Source organism: Mycteria americana, chromosome Z (genome assembly GCF_035582795.1).
Source record: "Mycteria americana isolate JAX WOST 10 ecotype Jacksonville Zoo and Gardens chromosome Z, USCA_MyAme_1.0, whole genome shotgun sequence".
NCBI classification, from domain to species: domain Eukaryota; kingdom Metazoa; phylum Chordata; class Aves; order Ciconiiformes; family Ciconiidae; genus Mycteria; species Mycteria americana.
The window spans coordinates 55,152,761-55,171,882 of NC_134396.1; the positions used below are offsets into that span (position 1 = coordinate 55,152,761).

The 19,122-nt window shown below is 38.1% G+C and overlaps 1 protein-coding gene across 9 annotated transcripts in view; it reads left to right on the forward strand.

Moving 5' to 3' along the window:
* Positions 1-19,122, forward strand: part of FER (FER tyrosine kinase) — a 205,636-nt gene that overhangs the window by 59,736 nt on the left and 126,778 nt on the right. The window lies entirely within an intron of this gene.

Here is a 19,122-nt window from a genome sequence, read left to right on the forward strand (position 1 = left end):
GCAGTAGCTCAGTGAAATGATAAAGAAGTGGTTGTATCTGAGAGGAATGGTTTTGTTTTCTCTATCTGTCTGTGGAACCAAGTTTGTTTTTTCTTCCATTCCCATTCTACAGTTATACTTAATTGTCAATATTCTCTTTCTTGCACTACTACTGTTTAATATTTACAAGGCACTAGCACGTGGTTGCCATTTTCACTGGTACAAAACATTATTTTACAAAGCTTATATGCTTGTCATGATCTAGGAGGAGTTGATAAAGCACCAAAAGATGGAGAAGGAGAAAGGAAGGATCAGGATAATGATTGTGAAAGATTAGGAGGCTTGTAATCTTTTGGGGTAGGCTATCTTGTTAGTTATTTCATGTAATATCCTGTAGTAGTGCTAGTGAATATTGTCTGTAAGGGTTAGTGGAGCTTACCATTCTCCTGATCAGACTGATCATTTTCCACCTCAGTTCAAGGTTACTAAAGTCTGTCTTCTGATGTCTAAATCTCTGTTTCAATGGGTGGGAGAAAATAATCCTTGCATATATGTACAATACACCGTGAAGAATTCTGACCTCTTAATTTTTTTTCAATAAAAGTTATCTATAATGATTTATCTTTTTTTAGCTGGAGGAGTTACATACTGAGATTTCTAGAATGATGCAAGAAATAAATTTTTACATATGATAAATGTACCGAGAGTAAGAAAAATGTTGCTATTTTGGCTTCAGAGGATTTAGTCTTATAATTTGTATGCACCATGAAAAATAATGGAATATGACTTAAGTGCTGGGTGATTTCCCTTGAATAAGTTATTTAAGACAGTCAAATACAACTTAAGTTTTGTTTAATTATTAAGTTGATATCCTGTGCTAATAAAATTGACTAAAAAGTGGTAGATAAAACTGCAGTCTAAATTAAACTTTCTTCAAATTGCTGTACCTTGAGAGGGCAGTCTTGACTGTATCTCAAGAGGAAAAAATAATACACTGATGGGCTGTTTGTATAAATAAGCATCCTGGTGATTTTTATAACGGGATTTTTTTTTTTTTTTTAAAACTCCTTAAAATTATACAGGTGCTAAATGATCAAAAGTGAAATGTTCTTGCTGCTGATGCTCATCCTGGTATCATTTAGGAAGATCGTTGTTTCTTCAGCTGTAAATCCATTTAGGTTTCTCTTTATCTAAAAGCAGTTCACCTAAATGTTGTCTGATACTGCATTTGAATGTGGTTATTTATTCCTCTTCAGAAATTAATCTTAAACACTTGTTTTACAAATTCTTTTCCTAAGAATGACAAAATCATAATTGGCTTGTGTTTTGAGCATGCATATGAAGTACTTTTTCACTTATTCAGGCACAAGTGGATTTTTTTTGGTAATTTAAAATTAAAAATATGATATACAAAACAACTTTGTAAAGTTTCATCTCTCTAAGTATTTATATGGTATCATATAAATACAGCCAATTTCATAGTGGAATAGTGCGCAAACTATTTTGTTTTCTATCTCTTACATTAGGTAACATTACAGTAGAATACTAACAATGAATGAAATTCTGAAATGCTGCTGATGTGTTTTTATAGGCAGTGTTATGTTACATGTGTGTTATAACTTTGTTTCCTTGTTCTTTTTTGCTTCTGTTAACCGTAGGAAGTTTCGTATTTTGTTAGTGTCTTCAATATGGTTTGGTTTGGTCAATATATTTTATTGTTTGTAGAATGTTAGCTGTGTATTGGTGTTCATGTACACATTTTAAGAAAAAAGGAAATTGCTAGATGATTCTGTTTCATTCAATCATGATAGCATAGCAAGGAGTTAAGATTATTCTACTTTTGGCCATTCCTGAACATTGCATTTAATAATTTTGGCATCATATGTGGAAAAATAAAATCTATTTTCTTATTTCTAGCATTTATACCTTTCTACTGAGATAACCATGCAAGACAGAGATAATTTTAATGCTGAAGGTGCTACAAGTTTACAATAATGTCTTTGAGCCCCTTAGAGTTATGCAGTTATGATACTATGCGCTATGTAATTGGAAGAATTGTAGTTAACTTTTTCTTCTATACTTACATTAAAGTGAGGAGATAGATACGAAGAAAAAGCTGGTTATTCCTTGTAAACAGATGGGGTTTTTTGCCAAAATGTTGTAGTATCCAAATTGTTATATATTCTGTCACTTTACAAAAACTAACCAGTAACTGAAAGCTTGAACTAACTTTTCAGTGTTTAGATGTTCAGTCAATGCATGTATGGCCTGTCATTTGTCTTAAGATATGTATGCTATTCTTGCTATTAATATGATCAACAGAGCATGGCAGTAGTCCACCATAATTAAAACAAACAAAACAACAGCAAAACTTTTGTATGTCTAATGATCTGATTAGAAATAAAAACATCAGGAATATTTGAAATATTGCAGTGCCAGTTAAACATTTACTGAGGTAATTAAGTACAATGACGGTGGTTTGCATTTCATAGTAAGACTTTAAAATTACAGCATGACTATTGACTTCGAAATTGTTACAGAAAAGGAAATCTTCAGGGACTGCTTAAGCCTGGCAATAGATTTAGTTAATATAGAATAGTAATGAATTTTGCTTAGCAATAATACAGTGAAATCTGTGTGCCACATTAATATGTCTTCCACTTTTTCCTTACATGGTAAAACCAAATTTTATAAAGGTGCAAACCCATTATTTTTAAGAATATGTATTTAAAACTATATGGTTTTCTCAATATAGAAATGTTTCACATAGATTTATTTTGTGTACTGCAGCATTATACTGGAACCACTGATAAAACTGGACTTGGTACGCAGGATCTGCAATACTTGGAAGACTTGTCAGCAGGAGCTCAGTGCCAGAAGACTAGTTATGACTGAATAATCAAAATTTTTCATCCTTACATATGTTTTTAAAAAAGGCATATGAGACACAGAAATGTTGAGGAAAAAAATGTGTGTTCTCATCTATCTAACATCTAAGTAGTGGTTTTGTTTTGTTTAGTTCTGATTTTTTGAGGCTTTTTTACAAATAATAAAATATAACAGTAATGTAGAAAGACCCTAATGCATGGTCTTCAACAGCGTGTAACCCAACTAAAAGAGCTGTGCAGCTACACTGTCCATGGAGCAACAGCACAAAGTCACTGTTCTTTCTCCATACGCTCCTTAAAGGACTTCCAGTCCAGCTTGGTTGCCAGGATTGAAGGCTCTGCAGTACAGATGAGTCAGGAAGGAGACAGTAATGTCTCTGGTAACATGTACTCATGAAGGTACACAGGGAAAAAGGAAGCTGAAGCATCATGATATCATGATACAATCAGTGGGATGGATCTAACTATTAATGCACCATTCCAGGAGAGTTCTATGCTTAAAACTGTACACCGTGGGGTAACAGAAAGGCGGTATTAGTAAGAGATTTTACATTTCTGAATTCTGGTTTTATCTGTTGCAGCAGAATTATCTAAAAGGAAAAAAATATAAAAGTTCACTGCGTATCTAATTGATTTTACTATTTGTCATTCCTTTTTAAAAGGCTTCAGAGATCCTATTCTCAGTGATTGCTTTAAAAGTAAGATTAACCAGCTTTTGGTGAAGATTGTGGTAAATAAAAAAAAAAAGTTCTCAGTGGTTATGGAAGAAAAAATATTAAATGCATGAAACAGTGCTAAAGTGCTAGTTTCATTATTTGTAAATTATTCTAAAAGTACTTTCTTATTTTCCTAATATGAATGCTTTATATTTCCATCCCTGCTTTCTAGAATCCATGACTCAGTGCTCCTTCCAATAGTGTGATCAACAAACCAATAGTCTCAGAGTCTTCCTCTTCAGCTTTGGGTTTGAGGCAAATGTTTTCAGGATTCTCACTAAAATCATAATTGACAAATTTAATCAATTTGTATGTTTTTAATTTTTTAAAGTCAGTTACATAGATATGAAAGAGCATTTCCAGGAGCTGGTTATGTGATTATAGATGCTTCATTAAATGCATTTTAGATGATGTATCATAAGGCCATGAAACATAACCCACTGAGAGATGTACCCATACTCTAGAGGGTCTCCTTTTCCCATACCGTCTCAGGCTATATAGGATCTTTATTTTCGAACAGATGCAGGGAAACTGTTAGCTTCTGTGGCAGCCCATTGCAGCAGTAGCAGAAAGCTTGATGGTAGAGATAATTTTTTTTTTCTTACCGACTCAGAAGAATTGAGGCATTCCTATGCTTTGTAATGCATCGCCAAACAGCTCCCTTGTTTATCTGTCCATGAAAGTAATTCTGTACTAATTTGTGCCTCGTGACATTTATATAAAACCAAGATTATATGAGAGCATGTATTAGGAAGTGGTAGGGGAGCCCTTCACAGTTATTTGATTTAAATATCTGTAAACCTTGTAGACTTCCACTGTGCTATTCCAAGATTTAAAGTTTCTTGTCAATATGAACACGGCCTAAGTACATCTGTGCGGTGTTGGTATCCTTATCCATTCTCTTACTTTTGTCTCAGCAGAGGAAACACTGCCAGTGCAGTCATGTTGTAGAAGTTGTGCCTATTAATTCATAAAAGACTTGGAAATAAACATTTGTATTTGTTCGATGCCTGGAGAGCTGAAGTTCAACTAAGTGATCTTTGCTTTGGGCCACTTCCCAAGCTTGCTGGCTGGGACCTGTGTTTCTGGCTTAGAGCCAGAACTTAACACAGAGCAAAAATGCTCCAAATGTCAGATGCTTCTAGGAAGTGTGGAGGATGAACTCTATTCCTCTTGCTCTCAGAGTGAGTTTGTTCTAGCTTCTGTTTCTTCTCTGTGTAAATCTTACTTGCCTGACAGATATCAGAGGAAGAACAATCCAAAAGGAGATACTAAGGTAATAGACAGATAAACTCAGTCATACTTTGTCCCACATGGGTATTACTAACTGGTCCAGAATTTACAAGATAGGAGGTCAGTGGAGCTGTCAAGTCTCTTTTCAGTGAACATGCCTGGAAACTTCTGAAGTAAAGGATTAACCTGACCATAATCTTTTCATAGACTAAGGCTCAGAAATTATCTATTTCTTAAGGTTAGCATATTACCTAACAAAAAATGTTGAGCAATAACCTAGTCTTGGGGAAAGGCAAAATTACAAGTGTGAGCGAACCTTGGAAGGAATTGAGGGAGGTGGCTCATTCAGAGTAAACAAAACTCTCAGAATATTTTAAATGCAGAATTAGTTTGCCCTCTCTGTATTGAAGGAGGGTATATGTACTTGAGATAAGTACACATACTTGTCTTGAACTGCCAAAAATATTTCAAAAGCATTAAATTTTCCTTGAGGAAGAAGGCTTCATCATAGTAGTGCTGCAGCACTGCATACCCACTGGGGATTTGTTATTTCAGTCAAAATCTTCTCTGTGAAAGCTTCACTCAGAAGTTTCCCTTTGAACAGAAATCACATGCTGGTATCCAGCGTATGTTTCAGTATATGTTGGAATGTTTCTCTATGTTCTAGGAGGGAAGTAGTAATTCTCTGCTAGAATTATCACCATTGGCTTCTTGCATCTTTCTCATAGCGATGGGACCAAATTAGTGTGATTATTAACTTCTCATAGCCTCTAGGCAATACACAGGAAATAATGTGATAGAATTTGGCTACTTTAAATAATCTCTCTCCTTTTCTTTTTTCCTCTTTTAAGTGGCTGGTTAAAAATAGCCGTGTTCTTAAAGGCAATTATTATGCTTCTAAAAGTCTTAAAATGTATTATAAAATATTTATTGGAATTAGAATTTATTATTTTAATCTAGTGCCTCTGGTATTTTATTGCCAGATTTGAAGTATGATTTTATGGTTTGCTTTGTGGCTTCCACTCTTTTCTGCCATGTTACGAAGCTCTTACCTGCTACAGACTGAGAAACCAGAATTGTGATCTAATCTATTTTTCAGAGCCACTACCCTTAAGATACATGCCAGATCAGTTTTTGTTCTCCTTTTTATTTTTTACTGTTGGTGATCTTTAACAGTGAGGTAAATGAAATAGCATGTTTCAGATATCACTGATTTATTTTGGGGGGGTCATCCTGCAGTAAGGTAGATGCAAAACATTTCTGGTCAACTTGGGATCCAGGTGCCTGAACATCAACATTAATGCCATTTTTAGATTGCTTAAAGTATCCTGCCTGACATCAAGCTGTGACTCATGTCTGCCAGTCTTGTGTTGATGTCTTGGATAACCTAAGCTGTAAAGAATAGTAGATACTAGTATCCAAACAGGTGAAGCCCATTTTCCAACAAACACTTTGAAGTTCTCGGCTCAGAAAAGTCTTTAACGGTAGGGAAAGTGAAAGTCCCATGTGAGATGTGATAGTCACTGTAATGCAGTGAAAAAATTCCAGGATTACTTATCTCAGCTTCTTTTTAGGGAGGTACAGAAACAGGCCACAAGAAACTTACCTTTATTTGACTGTTGTGTTAGGGTAGTGTGAGAAAGGCAATGACATTTGCATGAAGATAATAGTAGATACCCAGGAGTTTCTGAAACTAATGTGCTCGTCCTAAGAAGAAAGAAAGCTTGGAGTATCACAGCCAAGATAAAAGGAAATGTGTCATTCTTGAAAAATGATTGAAAGTCTTTACTTTTGGGGCACTATTGGAACTCTGATAAATTACTTCTATTTTTAATGAAATAACATTCCTGATCTGTATGACTGTGTGGCTCAAAAGCAGGTTTGTTTTCTGAAAGTTACTGCAGAATTTTTCTGCAAGCAAAGTAATTTTTTTAATCTTTTTTTTTCAAGCTTCTTAATTGCAGAAATCAAGATTTTGTTGTCTGGAAACTAGTTTATAGATCTTTACAACTCAAAAAAACCCAAGGAAGAAAAAACAAAAAACAAACAAATTAAGGATAGAATAGCTAAGAATGACTTGCCTGCCTCAGAGTTTTCCTTAGTCTCACTCAGTGCCTTTAATGAAAGACATTTGCTAAAAAAAATAAGAAAAGATATGCCCTCTTCCAGAATGTATTATGATTCTCTCAGCTGGAGAGAAAGCAGAGGAGGTTGTTCTGGGAAAAAAAGTTCAAATCTAACATCTGTGAGATGCTGAATTTAGATCATCTCTTTACCAGGTGCTCCTAACTGGTCCTTGGGTCCTAATCAACATTTACTTGAGCAAGAAAGTTCTTAGTCAAATATTTAATTTCTTTTCTGTTAACCCTTTTAGGGAGTTATTAAAACCAGTTGGAACAGGTATTTCATTTGACTTCTTATTAGCCTTTGGCAGCTTTATTAAGTTTCATAAACATGACATTTTGAGAGAAATTAGATTATAGATATTTCCTGTCTCAGAGTATCACAGGAACTTGTGATATATGCTTGTCGTGGGTTGACCCTGGCTGGATGCCAGGTGCCCACCAAAGCTGCTGTCACTCCTCTCCTCAGCTGGACAGGGGAGAGAAAATATAACAAAAGGCTCGCAGGCTGAGATAAGGATGGGGATATCACTCGCCAATTACCGTCACGGGCAAAACAGACTCGACTTGGGGAAATTAGTTTAATTTATTACCGAGCAAATCAGAGTAAGAAAATGAGAAAATAAAACTGAAATCTTAAAACACCTTCCCCCCCACCGCTCCCTTCCTCACAGGCTTAACTTTATTCATTATTTTGTGTCTCTCCTCCCCCCCAGCAGCGCAGGGGGACGGGGAATGGGGGTTGTGGTCAGTTCATCACACGTTCTCTCTGCTGCTCCTTCCTACTCAGGGGGAGGACTCCTCACACTCTTCCCCTGCTCCAGCATGGGGTCCCTCCCATGGGAGACAGTCCTCCACGAACTTTTCCAACATGGGTCCTTCCCATGGGCTACAGTTCTTCATGAACTGCTCCAGCGTGGGTCACTTCCATGAGGTGCAGTCCTATCAGGAACAGACCGCTCCAACGTGGGCTTCTCTCTCTCCATGGGTCTGCAGGTCCTCCCAGGAGTCTAGTCCAGTGCGGGCTTCCCACGGGGTCACAGCCTCCTTCGGGCATCCACCTGCTCCAGTGTGGGTTCCTCCACAGGCTGCCGATGGATATCTGCTCTGCCGTTAGCCTCCACGGGCTGCAGGGGGACAGCCTGCCTCACCATGGTCTTCACCAGGGGCTGCAGGGGAATCTCTGCTCCAGCACCTGGAGCAACTCCTGCCCCTCTTCCTTCACTGACCTTGGGGTCTGCAGAGTTGTTTCTCTCACATATTCTCACTCCTCTCTCTTCTGACTGCTGCTGGTGTTGCACAGGTTTTTGTCGCCCTCCACCCCCCCCCCCCCTTCTTAAATACATTACCACAGAGGCGCTACCACCGTCACTGATGGGCTCAGCCTTGGCCAGCGGTGGGTCCATCTTGGAGCCGGCTCTGTTGGACATAGGGGAAGCTTCTAGCAGCTTCTCACAGAAGCCACCCCTATAGCCCCCCCAATACCAAAACCTTGCCATGCAAACCCAATACAATATGAATCAATTTATGGGGAAAAAGTCTCCTCAATTTCTTTCTTTGAGATTTGATTGCACTTTAAAATCTTTCATAGGCAGTATCCAGAGATTTGATAGGAAATGAGACCTAAATGGTTGTTAGGGTGCAGCAAGGGCCAGCTGCTCAAAGAGGAGGGGTGATCCAGGAGATGAGGGTGACCCCAGGCTGGGCAATACCCTCTCTGATGGGGTGCTGTCCCACAAGGTCTGAGCACAGTAGCAGAGCCAGATGTTAACAGGGTCCATGGGCAGCTCCGGAGACAGCAGAGCAATGAATCAGGTTCAGAGTCCAACTTGGAGTCCAGTCAGGAGTAAAAGGAGAAGGGGTCAGAGGCAAGGCTGAAGACAAGGCTATGACGTGGGTCCAAAGTCTGTCCAGGACACCGGGCCAAACACAGGACTGGAGGAAGCTACCTATGAAGGATCCATCCAGGAGGCAGGGTCAGAGACAAAGCTGGAGACAGGTACCTATGATACAGCTCAAGCCAGGACTGGGTGCCTGAGCTGACATGGGGCTGGTGGGCACATGGGCAGGGGTGGTGTGAATCTCCAAGTGAGGCTGGTCAGGGCCACTGAAGCCTATTGGTGCCCTCAGGACCCTGACATTAATATTCTGATAGATGCTTACTTGCTTGCCTAATGAAATAACTGCTTTAATTTGTTGCTCTGTAGATTAGTTGAATGAGAGGATGAGAAAGCGGAGCCAACTTGACAGTTTCAAGATGCACGTGCTGTTTTACACGTTGTCAATGTTAGTATAATTCCATGAGAGAGAATATTTCCATGAGACTGTGGCTTTGCCATTTTCAACACGTTGCCACAGTGATGTGGCAGTTGGGTGCTAAATTAAAGTGTACATAGTATAATCAAGAAAAATACAGGATACAAGTGATAGAGCCTGAGAATGTAAAAAATTAGGAGCTGTATTTGCAAATGTTTGGTTTTGATGTGCCTAAGAAGTACTTGTTTTATTTCCAGATCTTGGCTTCAAGTACTAAGATGAAATAAAATCACTCAATGTTTGGGTTTATACGTAATATAAGCTTCTGTCATTCCCCTTTTAAATTGAATTTACCTAGTTTTGCCAAAACTTTGTGACAATGTGGACTTTCACAATGGAGAACATAACTGAAATTATCTCACTCTGGAAACCTGTATTTAGCATTCACTTAGTGACTGTGATAAACATGAAAACAAAGAACTGTGGGTAGAGAGAGAAATGGAAACTTGAATATATTGGGGCAGGGGGGCTAAAATGAGATGCTTGACAGTCTTGACAGTTTCTGTATTGTGGTGACCTGAAGTTTTCATCTTCTGTGCTAGCAGCTCTCTAGAGCAGTTGAACTTGTTAATTGTTATACTGAGTTCATTCTGGGTGAGCAGAGAATGTCACAATACAGGAGAAGCTGATGTGACTGAGCAGGCATTACACTGAGGTGACCATATACCATTGTACTAAAACAGGATGTGAATTTTGTATTATTTTTAAGCGAGGGAAGATAGATTCAGAGTTCTACTAAAAAAAAAGTTAAAAAGTAGCTTCTGGGTTAAAAAAAAGAAACTTTTAGGTACACAAGTCTTTCATTAGTCTGAAAGAGAAGCCCCAGTTCTCAAGGAAAATGAAGGTTCAGAACAGCTGATATAAATTCAATTTTCTTATATTAACTAGTTTGCTGTAAAAGTTAGCTGCTATTATAGCATAAAGGGGAGTTGTTATCTCTAGGGGGAGGACAAAAAGACAAACCTGCAGGTGGGAATTGTGAGCATTTCCTATCTAATAGGATCTCATTACAGTGTAATTGTGGTTGTTTAGTCATCATTGATGCAAGTTCCAGGCTACAGTAATATGTGACAACTACATAAGTACCATTAATGGAGGGATGATTTGTCTTAAAGTAATTTTTGTATGGGGCAAAGAAGTAGCTTTTTGAAAAATTTGGCTGTTTTGTTCTAAGGCTGTTCTTGTTGGGGAAACATCCTCTTTAAACTCACTAATGTGGTTGTTAGGAGAGCTCTGTTGAGAGCCAGTGTGGTAGTATCCAAAGCTGTGGCTGTGTATTAGAGTGTTTTGGTCCACTTCAGGTGCTTGCTGCTTTTGTGTGGTTGATCTGTTCAGTCTGTGGGATTTATATATATAATTTGTAAATTAACACTGTTTATATGGATCATTGTATCTACAGTTTGACCTTGGCATTGAAGTGTCTCAGGGACAGTGTGATAATGAAATGTAGCTTTATAATGTGTGATGAAAATTAGTGAGGAAATAAGGATTTTCAGCCAAGATGACTGAAATATAATCTCAGTTGCTTTCTTCAACATACTTACTAAGAAGTTGATGCATTGAGTCATATATAATGATACCCATAATCTGTAGAAATTATCGATTCTTTTGGGAATCAAAAGGAGTTTCTTCTGTAACAGAGAAGACTGGTCTTTGATTTGACAAGCAGCTTGAGGATGCTTAATGGGTACTACTGATGAACTTTGAGGAGAGACCCCTTGGATAGACAGTCCCCTTTTAATGAGTAATGACTCAAATATGTGAAGGACTCTTTCTGTTGACCACTGAGCATAACAACTCAAAGTCTTTTTGTAATTCTGCAGGAGAAATGCTACCTAATTTTTTGTGGCTCATTGTGCTAGATACATTTATAAACTTCACCTTGGATAGGATTGAAAACTGTTACTCTCTGGTACCATTGCTGAAACTTGCACACTGAGTCTTTCCTCCTTGATGTCTGTATTTTCCGAATAGTCTTGTTTGTGTTTATGATTTATACAGCTGCGATCTGAGGTATGATGTGAGTTTAGTGGACCATAGGCTTTACCCAGAGTAGAATTTCAACACTGCCTGTTTATTGGGTTTTCATTTTTGTTCTTCTGTTGTTTAAATTGGCAGATATTTGTGGTGGTGTTTACTTAATGTGCAAAAATGTCTAACACTATGTTGGTTTGCTGTTTTCCTTATTTGAAAAAGTAGTGGCCATCTGTGTATTATGCATGTCTGTTCTGAACAAAAATACTAGTGTATTTCCAGTAGTTATGCCAGTATATATTATTTATAGAAATAAAAGCTTAATTTTAAATTGGCACCCTACAAAGATTACTCATTAAGCGTACCTCAGTTATTCTGCTAAGTTGTGTGTTGCAGCTGTCGCAAAGTTGCTCTATCATTTTATCTATTAATATGCAAGCTGATTTTGTTAATAAACTGATGCAGGGATCTGTGAACACCAAAAGCAAACATCACATTCTGACTGTGCTAGCTGTCAAACAGAAATACCTGATAAAATTTGAATCTAGTTGTACTACAAAATCTTTCTGGTTATGAAAGGATCAGTTTTATTTTATAATATAGCTAACGTAAATGTGGATCTGGCTAAGAACCTGTTATGTCCCATCTGACTGAAGCTGTTACGAGTTAACTCCATGAAGCTTTTTTTTACTGTGATAAAACAAATGCATCCTCTCACAATACGGGATACAATTGCGAATCCATATTTAATAACACGATTTATTGGGGGAAGAAAAAGGCTTTACATCCTATTGGATCACATAACACGTGTAATGCTATTTCACATTGCTTGACGTAGCATTTGCCAGGCTGACTTCATTAGAGTCAATCGATGAGTCAGTTAGAGCCAGTCAATGAGTCATAAGAGGGATCTTCATTGGTAGGTGCCAGTTTTTGGGGGGCAGTGCGGAGAGGGCAGAATCCAACAAATGTTACCTTAAACTGGTCAGAACAGTATGGTAATAAACTTACAGACAACGCACCTCTGGTGAGTTCACATAGTGGGTGGCTGGGGAGACTGGATTCTTCATGGCCCTCTAGGAACTTCCTCTGAGGTTAGGGGAAAACTTGGGGTTTCCCCCCTCTAATAGAGTACTGTCTTCTGTGAGTTGGCACTGACCTCTGCTTGGGTTGCAAGTCCCTGCCTATGGCCTGGGAGTCTGCAGCTATCGGGTGTTCTTGGTGTCTTGCAAACCCTGGAAGGACTTATGGTTACTTGTGGATTTCAAGGTCATGCAATATAGAGAGGATGTTCTTGTTCTCTCTTCCTTCCTTACGTGTTGACTTCTGGCCACTGTTCCCCTAGCAGCTGTTGGCACTTCAGGGTATAGCTGCTTCAATGCCTCTAATCCTTTTCCAGGGACCAGACTTTGTTGGGCTTAAATGCCTAAAATCTGGACTCCACCACCAGATTTGTCAGACACATTTCTTTAGCAGGCATTACTGGGTGTATCTGTGACTAAAAAGCAACCAAATCCAAACTACAGCTTTTTGAATATATATTTAATGAGATCTGGAAAGACTATGTCATTCCTCCTGTTACTGAGTAATGTATTCTAGTTAAAGTAATTGACCTGTATAGTAAGCGCAGTCACTAACAGCATGCTGTATTCAGTTCATGCGATGTTTATAAATACTGCATTTGGATATCTTTTGGGCTGAATAACCCTCAGTTGGCACAGTGCTCTGCTTTGTTGGCTGATGCACAAGACTACTTGCTCCTGTAGCTTCAGTTTTCCCTTTATGCAGCTGGTACAGCATCCAGTTAGTTGGTTCAGTTGTATATCAATGTCTTCTCCTTTGGATATAAAGTGCTGAATTCCAAAGATATGCAGTCCTCCTTAGGAAATCTCCTTTTGGAGGGAACCTTTGCTTGAGTTCAGGACAAGTGAAACTTTGTTTTCAGTGTCTCTAGGAAGAAACCCCCAAACTGTCCTTCTCATTGACCCCTTACCTTTGCTCCGTATTCCCTGTATTTTTCTAGAACATCTTTTGACTAGCCTCCATGGCAGCAATAATTCACTTGCTTGTAGCTCATAGCTGTCATTTTTCTCTTTGCTGCCTTCTAATCTCCTCCCTACGAACTGCCAGACAGATTGGCTGTATGAGGTCATGTTTCATCAGGATGCTGATGCCATTGTAGTCAGTGGGACCAGAGGAGCTTTGCCTGTGCAGATCAGGAATAAAGGATTGAAAACAGTTAAAGCTTTGTGCCTTGCTGAAATGTGGCTTGGCTTCCTATCTGGAATTCTTGAGGTTTAAAATAACCAGAACACAGGTTTTTACTAGCAGTGAGAAAAGGAGAATGGTTTGTGTTTCTCAGGCTGCAGGGTATGTAAGTATATGTAGATTTCTGGCAAGCTTATTACTGTTATTTTAAGTTTGTGGTTAATAAAGATAATTTCCAGTTCCAGGTGACATTCTTTGGCATATACACTGCTCTCCAGGGATTCACCAACATGCTTGTGGTAGCTGTGGGTGATCTTCATCATTTTCTTACTTCAGCTACTGACCGTTGCAGAGACCATTAGGAATTGAGTCTTTTTGTCCATTTTGTGCAACACTTTTCATGTTCAACAGTCCGGATCCTCACATAAAAATGCCTGGAAGTTGTATTTATATCTACTTAATCTGCTGAGTGCATTGTGTGGTGCACTGTAGGTGCAGTTTGGTCCTTCAGCCACCTGCACTGTAAAATTGTTCATGTGTGTTGTGGTTTAGCCCCAGTCGGCAATTAAGCCCCACACAGCCTCTCGCTCACCCTCACCCCTGATGGGATGGGGGAGAGAACTGGAAGAACAAAAGTAAGAAAACTTGTGGGTTGAGATAAGAACAGTTTAATAATTGGAACAAAATAATAATAATAAATTGTAATGAGAAGGAAAACAACATGAGAGCAAGAGAGGAACAAAACCCAGGAAAAAACAAGTGATACAACCACTCACCACCCACCAACCGACACCCAGCCAGTCCCCGTGCAGCGATCCCTACCCCCCGGCCAACTCCCCCCGATTTATATACTGAGCATGACATCATATGGTATGGAATAGCCCTGTGGTCAGTTTGGATCAACTGTCCTGGCTGTGTCCCCTCCCAGCTTCTTGTGCACCTGGCAGAGCATGGGAAGCTGAAAAGTCCCTGACTAGTGAAAATATTGCTTAGCAACAATTAAAACATCAGTATGTTATCAATATTATTCTCATCCTAAATCCAAAACACAGCACTGTACCAGCTTCTAGGAGGAAAATTAACTTTATCCCAGCTGAAACCAGGACAATGTGTCATGCGAAATATAGCCTAGAGGTTCTTCATCTGTGGCTTTGTATTATTAGCCCATATAGCTGTCTTTCACCAAATTTTTTCTCTGTTAAAATTGCCCTGTTTTGATGGCTCTCTTGAACATAGGTCAGCAAGGATGACTCTACCTCTTTTTATTTGGTCAGTGGTTGTAATGAAGTTCTATTAGTCCTTAAGTAATATTTATCAGTCTGAAGAGTTAGATGTTAACTTTTTTAGAAGTGAAGCTATCTACTGGCCACCTAAAACTTTACCATTCAATTGAGGAAGTGCGATTACAGAATATTGTCATTTGTTAACGAAGTGCCAAAACCACTGCTTTTATACTTTTTGTGGAAATTGAGTATATGAAAACTTCAGGACATAGAATTTATTTTCTACACTAACATCCACCGTTAGTGGAGGAAAACTGATCAGTTGATATTTTGTCAAAATTTAGTCAAATAGGGATGAAGTTTCCAAATACTAGTAATGCACATAACATATGTGTGTATTTAAAAGAAATCCATTTTTTCCATTACCTTATCAAGAATTTTCTTTGTAGCTCAGGTTTTGGTTTTTATTTTTTTAACTTGAAAGGGGGATGGCAAGATCAATCTCCCTCTGTGTGTGTATGCATGAATATAACCAGTTTTAAAATGTATTTCACATTGAAGACTTCATCTCTTCAAATGGCAGCTATAGTGTTGATCTTGATTACAACTCCGGGGCAGCAGTTCTAGCGTTACTGTATTTCTCTGTTCTTCTGTAGAACTTGGGTCATACACACCTGAAACTATTTCAGCTGGATGTGTACAGTAATAAAGTACAGAATAAAACTAGCCTTTTTGCATCAAAAAATGCTCCTAAGCACTGTTAACTTTAAATGATTTGTGGATGCACGTCTTTCTAGCTAATATAGCATGTGCTTTTCATAGCCACCTGACAAACTGTAATGTTTAGATGATGGAAATACAAAATTTCCTCACAGTTGGTTTGCTTTGCATGTTTTATGATCTCTTAACATTTTTTCTCTAACACACATTGAGCTTTTCGTTGTTTTTAAATTTATAGTTATATTCTTGAAATTTCAAGTCACATTCATGAAATCTCACTGATTCACTGATTGCTTATTCTGATGTTAGTATATATAACTGCTAACCCATAAATGCTGGTTTCTAGGCTAAAAATTATATCTGGCTTAGGAAGATGAAAATGTTTGGAAACAGGGAAAGTATTTGAAGAAATGTAATACATTCCCACTCTGTTTTTATACTCTTACCTCTCATCCGTTCTTGACTGTTGTTCAGGTTGTTTTGGTCACTTCTTGCCTGGAACAGTGGCAGTAGTTCATTCACTGCTCTGGCTTGTTGTGGTTCTTGATTTTCTCGAGCGGCAGCACAGCCTGAATGTTGAGCAAGATGTCGTCCTGGCAGATGGTGAATTTGACCAGCAGCTAGTTCATCATCTTGGCTTTTTGGATGGTGAGCTGCCAGAGGATGTGAGAAGATGCAGGTTTTCTTGCTTTTGTGAACATTAGGTACTGCAGTACAACTAGGAGCACTCAGTATAGCCCGTTTTATGTTCTCCTGTTGCAACTTCATGAGTTTACACAGAATTATAGCAAGAGAGGCCTTGTGTGTATATTTGAGGATCTCTTACTGTGATGTGGCAATGACCGCCAAGGAGGAGAAGGATCATGTTATGACTAGGTACTTCCCTTTCAGCTAGAGGAAGTGCTGTACAGACTGAAATTGGATCATTTTTGATTACTTGAAACTAGTAGAGTGATAGTGTAAGAATTAATAAAATATTTGTACATTAAGTTACTAATAGCATTATTGATTAATAACAGTGCTCTTGAGATCAGTGAGACAATTCATATCTATACATTTACAAACCAGCCTGAGGTTTTAGTAGGTCAGAAGCCTTCATTTTCCCTGACACATGTTTCCCCAGTTACATAAGGAAATGGCATTTAAATTTAATGTTTCAAAAATATGTATTAATTCTAAGTTTGGCTCTAAGATTTCAGAAGTCTGAATTGACTTGTTAAATTGCCTTTATTGAAATCAATTTTCCTTTATTTGGCATCGTTATGCAGTCAGTGGATGGAGGTGTATTAGGATTTAGTGGATCTGTAGATACATTCATTAAGCAAAGCAGGAATTCCTTAGTGAATTTCAGGGGCCTCTCTATGTGCCTTGCAAAAGCTTTTTGCCTGGTTACTTTTTCCTTCCACAAAAATAGCTATTGGACAGGATCTCAGTGCCTCAGCTTAGGTGCAGTACATTTAGTCATCTTCTTCTCTAAAGCACAGTTGACATTCTTGATGATAATTAGGTGAAATAAAAATCCTATTGTTTTTTAAAATAAAAAGGCTGTTTAGTATTTAATAATTAAAATGTACCATGTGTCTAGAAACATTATTGCTAGCCCCCATTAAGAAGTACTCTACTTCCTTAAAGACCTCTAATACATATTTGTGTGTTTGGAAGATTTACTAATCATTTCAAAGATGAAGGTGACATTTCCCTGACATTTCATATGTAGCTTGAAAAATTGGTCCTCTGAAACTCTAATTAAAACAGAAAACATAGTGCAGACAACTTAACTCTACATTCTGTTCTGATAGGTAGTCATTCCAAAAGAAAGCAAAGGGTCAATCATAGTATTCATGCTCCTTTTTTAAAAATTAATTTATTTACACAGAGTGTTTGCTGAAATCTGAGGCTTTCCTAAGTAAAATCTGCCAAAGGCTTTCAGGTTTTTGTCTCCAAATAGTCCACCAATCTCTTGTTTAATGCTCTTTCTTATTGCTGTTTCCCTGAACAAAAAAAATTACTTTCTAGCCTCTGTTGCACCTTCAAAATTCTGGTATATAAATAATCATATGCATATAAGTAATCACAAGAGCAGAAAAATTTATTTGGAAATAAAGCAAATATTTTTTGATAGTAAGTTAATTCCTTTACTTGTTATAAATTATATGTATTATTTCTAACAGTCTTTTTTTTTTTTTTTTAATATTAGCATCATACTGTGTCCTTATATTCCTGCAGACCTGATTGTAGTAACAGTGCTTGATTTCACATATACCAGTAATGAACTCTGAGTTACCACTCAAAATATGGTCTAAATGTTCCTGAAGATATCAGGTCACTATTTATTTAGTGATCAAAACCAAAAAAAAAAAAGCTAGAATTTTTCAGGAAAGGAACAGAGAATAGAGAAGAAAACATTACATCACTGTATAAATTGATGTGCACCTGCTTCCCAAATGCCATAGAACTGCAGAATAATTTAAATTGGAAGATGTCTCAGGGAGGCCATCTGGTCTAGCTTCTTACTCAGAGCAGGGTCATCTTTGATGTCATATCAGGCTGCTCAATGCCTTGTTGCAGTTGAGGTTCTAGCAACTCCAGTGATGGAAGTCTCTTTGGGCAACCTGTTTCAGTATTTGATCACCGTCCTCATTGTGAATTTTTTTTTTCAGTATCTAGCTGGATTTTTTCCCAATGCAAATTGTCTGTTGCTGCTTGTGCTTTTGCTGTGTCTGGCTAGAAGAGTCTGGCTCCATGTAGCTGCTTTTATTTTAAGCTCCCTAAATTACAAAATTGATGTAGGAGAATTCAGAAGGGCAAAATAATGCTCAGATACATGGAGAAACTTCTGTAGAATTAGTGAATAAGTAGATTGGGCTTTTCAGACTTGAAAAAGCAGACTGAAGGGGAATGTGATAAAGGTGCATACAACGTGTTGGCTGACATGGAGAAAGTGAATAGGGAATAATGGTTGTTCACTGTTTCTTCAGAAGCAAGAATCAGGGACTGTCAAATAACCACAGTAGGCAGATGATTCAAACCAATCAGACAAACGTGTTCTTCAAAAACATGTAATTAAGTTGTGCAACTGGTTGCTACAGCAGTGGGTTGTAATAGTTTATATAGATTCAGAAAGCAGCTGAAAAGATTTATGGAAGGAAAATCCTTCCCTGTTACATACAGAAACATGACATCTTACACTACTAAGGCAAATCTTATACCACAGATCTTCAGACGACAAGGATATGCTCTGAAGAATTATCATTCTCCTTTTCTTACATGCCCTTAGGCCACTGGCATGGACTAGGATGTATCTTTGGTCTGAGAAAATACAGCTGTTCTTAAATTTCACACCAGTAAGTCTTGTTTTTTTCAGGCTAGCCCCTGCAATTCAGAAGGTGGAACATTAATTTACATCCAGTGCAGTGTTTTACCATATGTGTACATCAGTGTCCTGGTTTCGGCTAGGATAGAGTTAATTTTCTTCCTAGTAGCTGGTATAGTGCTGTGTTTTGGATTTAGGATGAGAATAATGCTGATAACACACTGATGTTTCAGTTGTTGCTAAGCAATGTTGACACTAGTCAAGGACTTTTCAGCTTCCCATGCTCTGCCAGGTGCACAAGAAGCCGGGAGGGGGCACAGCCAGGACAGCTGACCCCAACTGGCCAAAGAGATATTCCATACCGTATGATGTCATGCTCAGTATAAACTGCAGGGAGTTGGCTGGGGGGTAGGGATCGCTGTTCAGGGA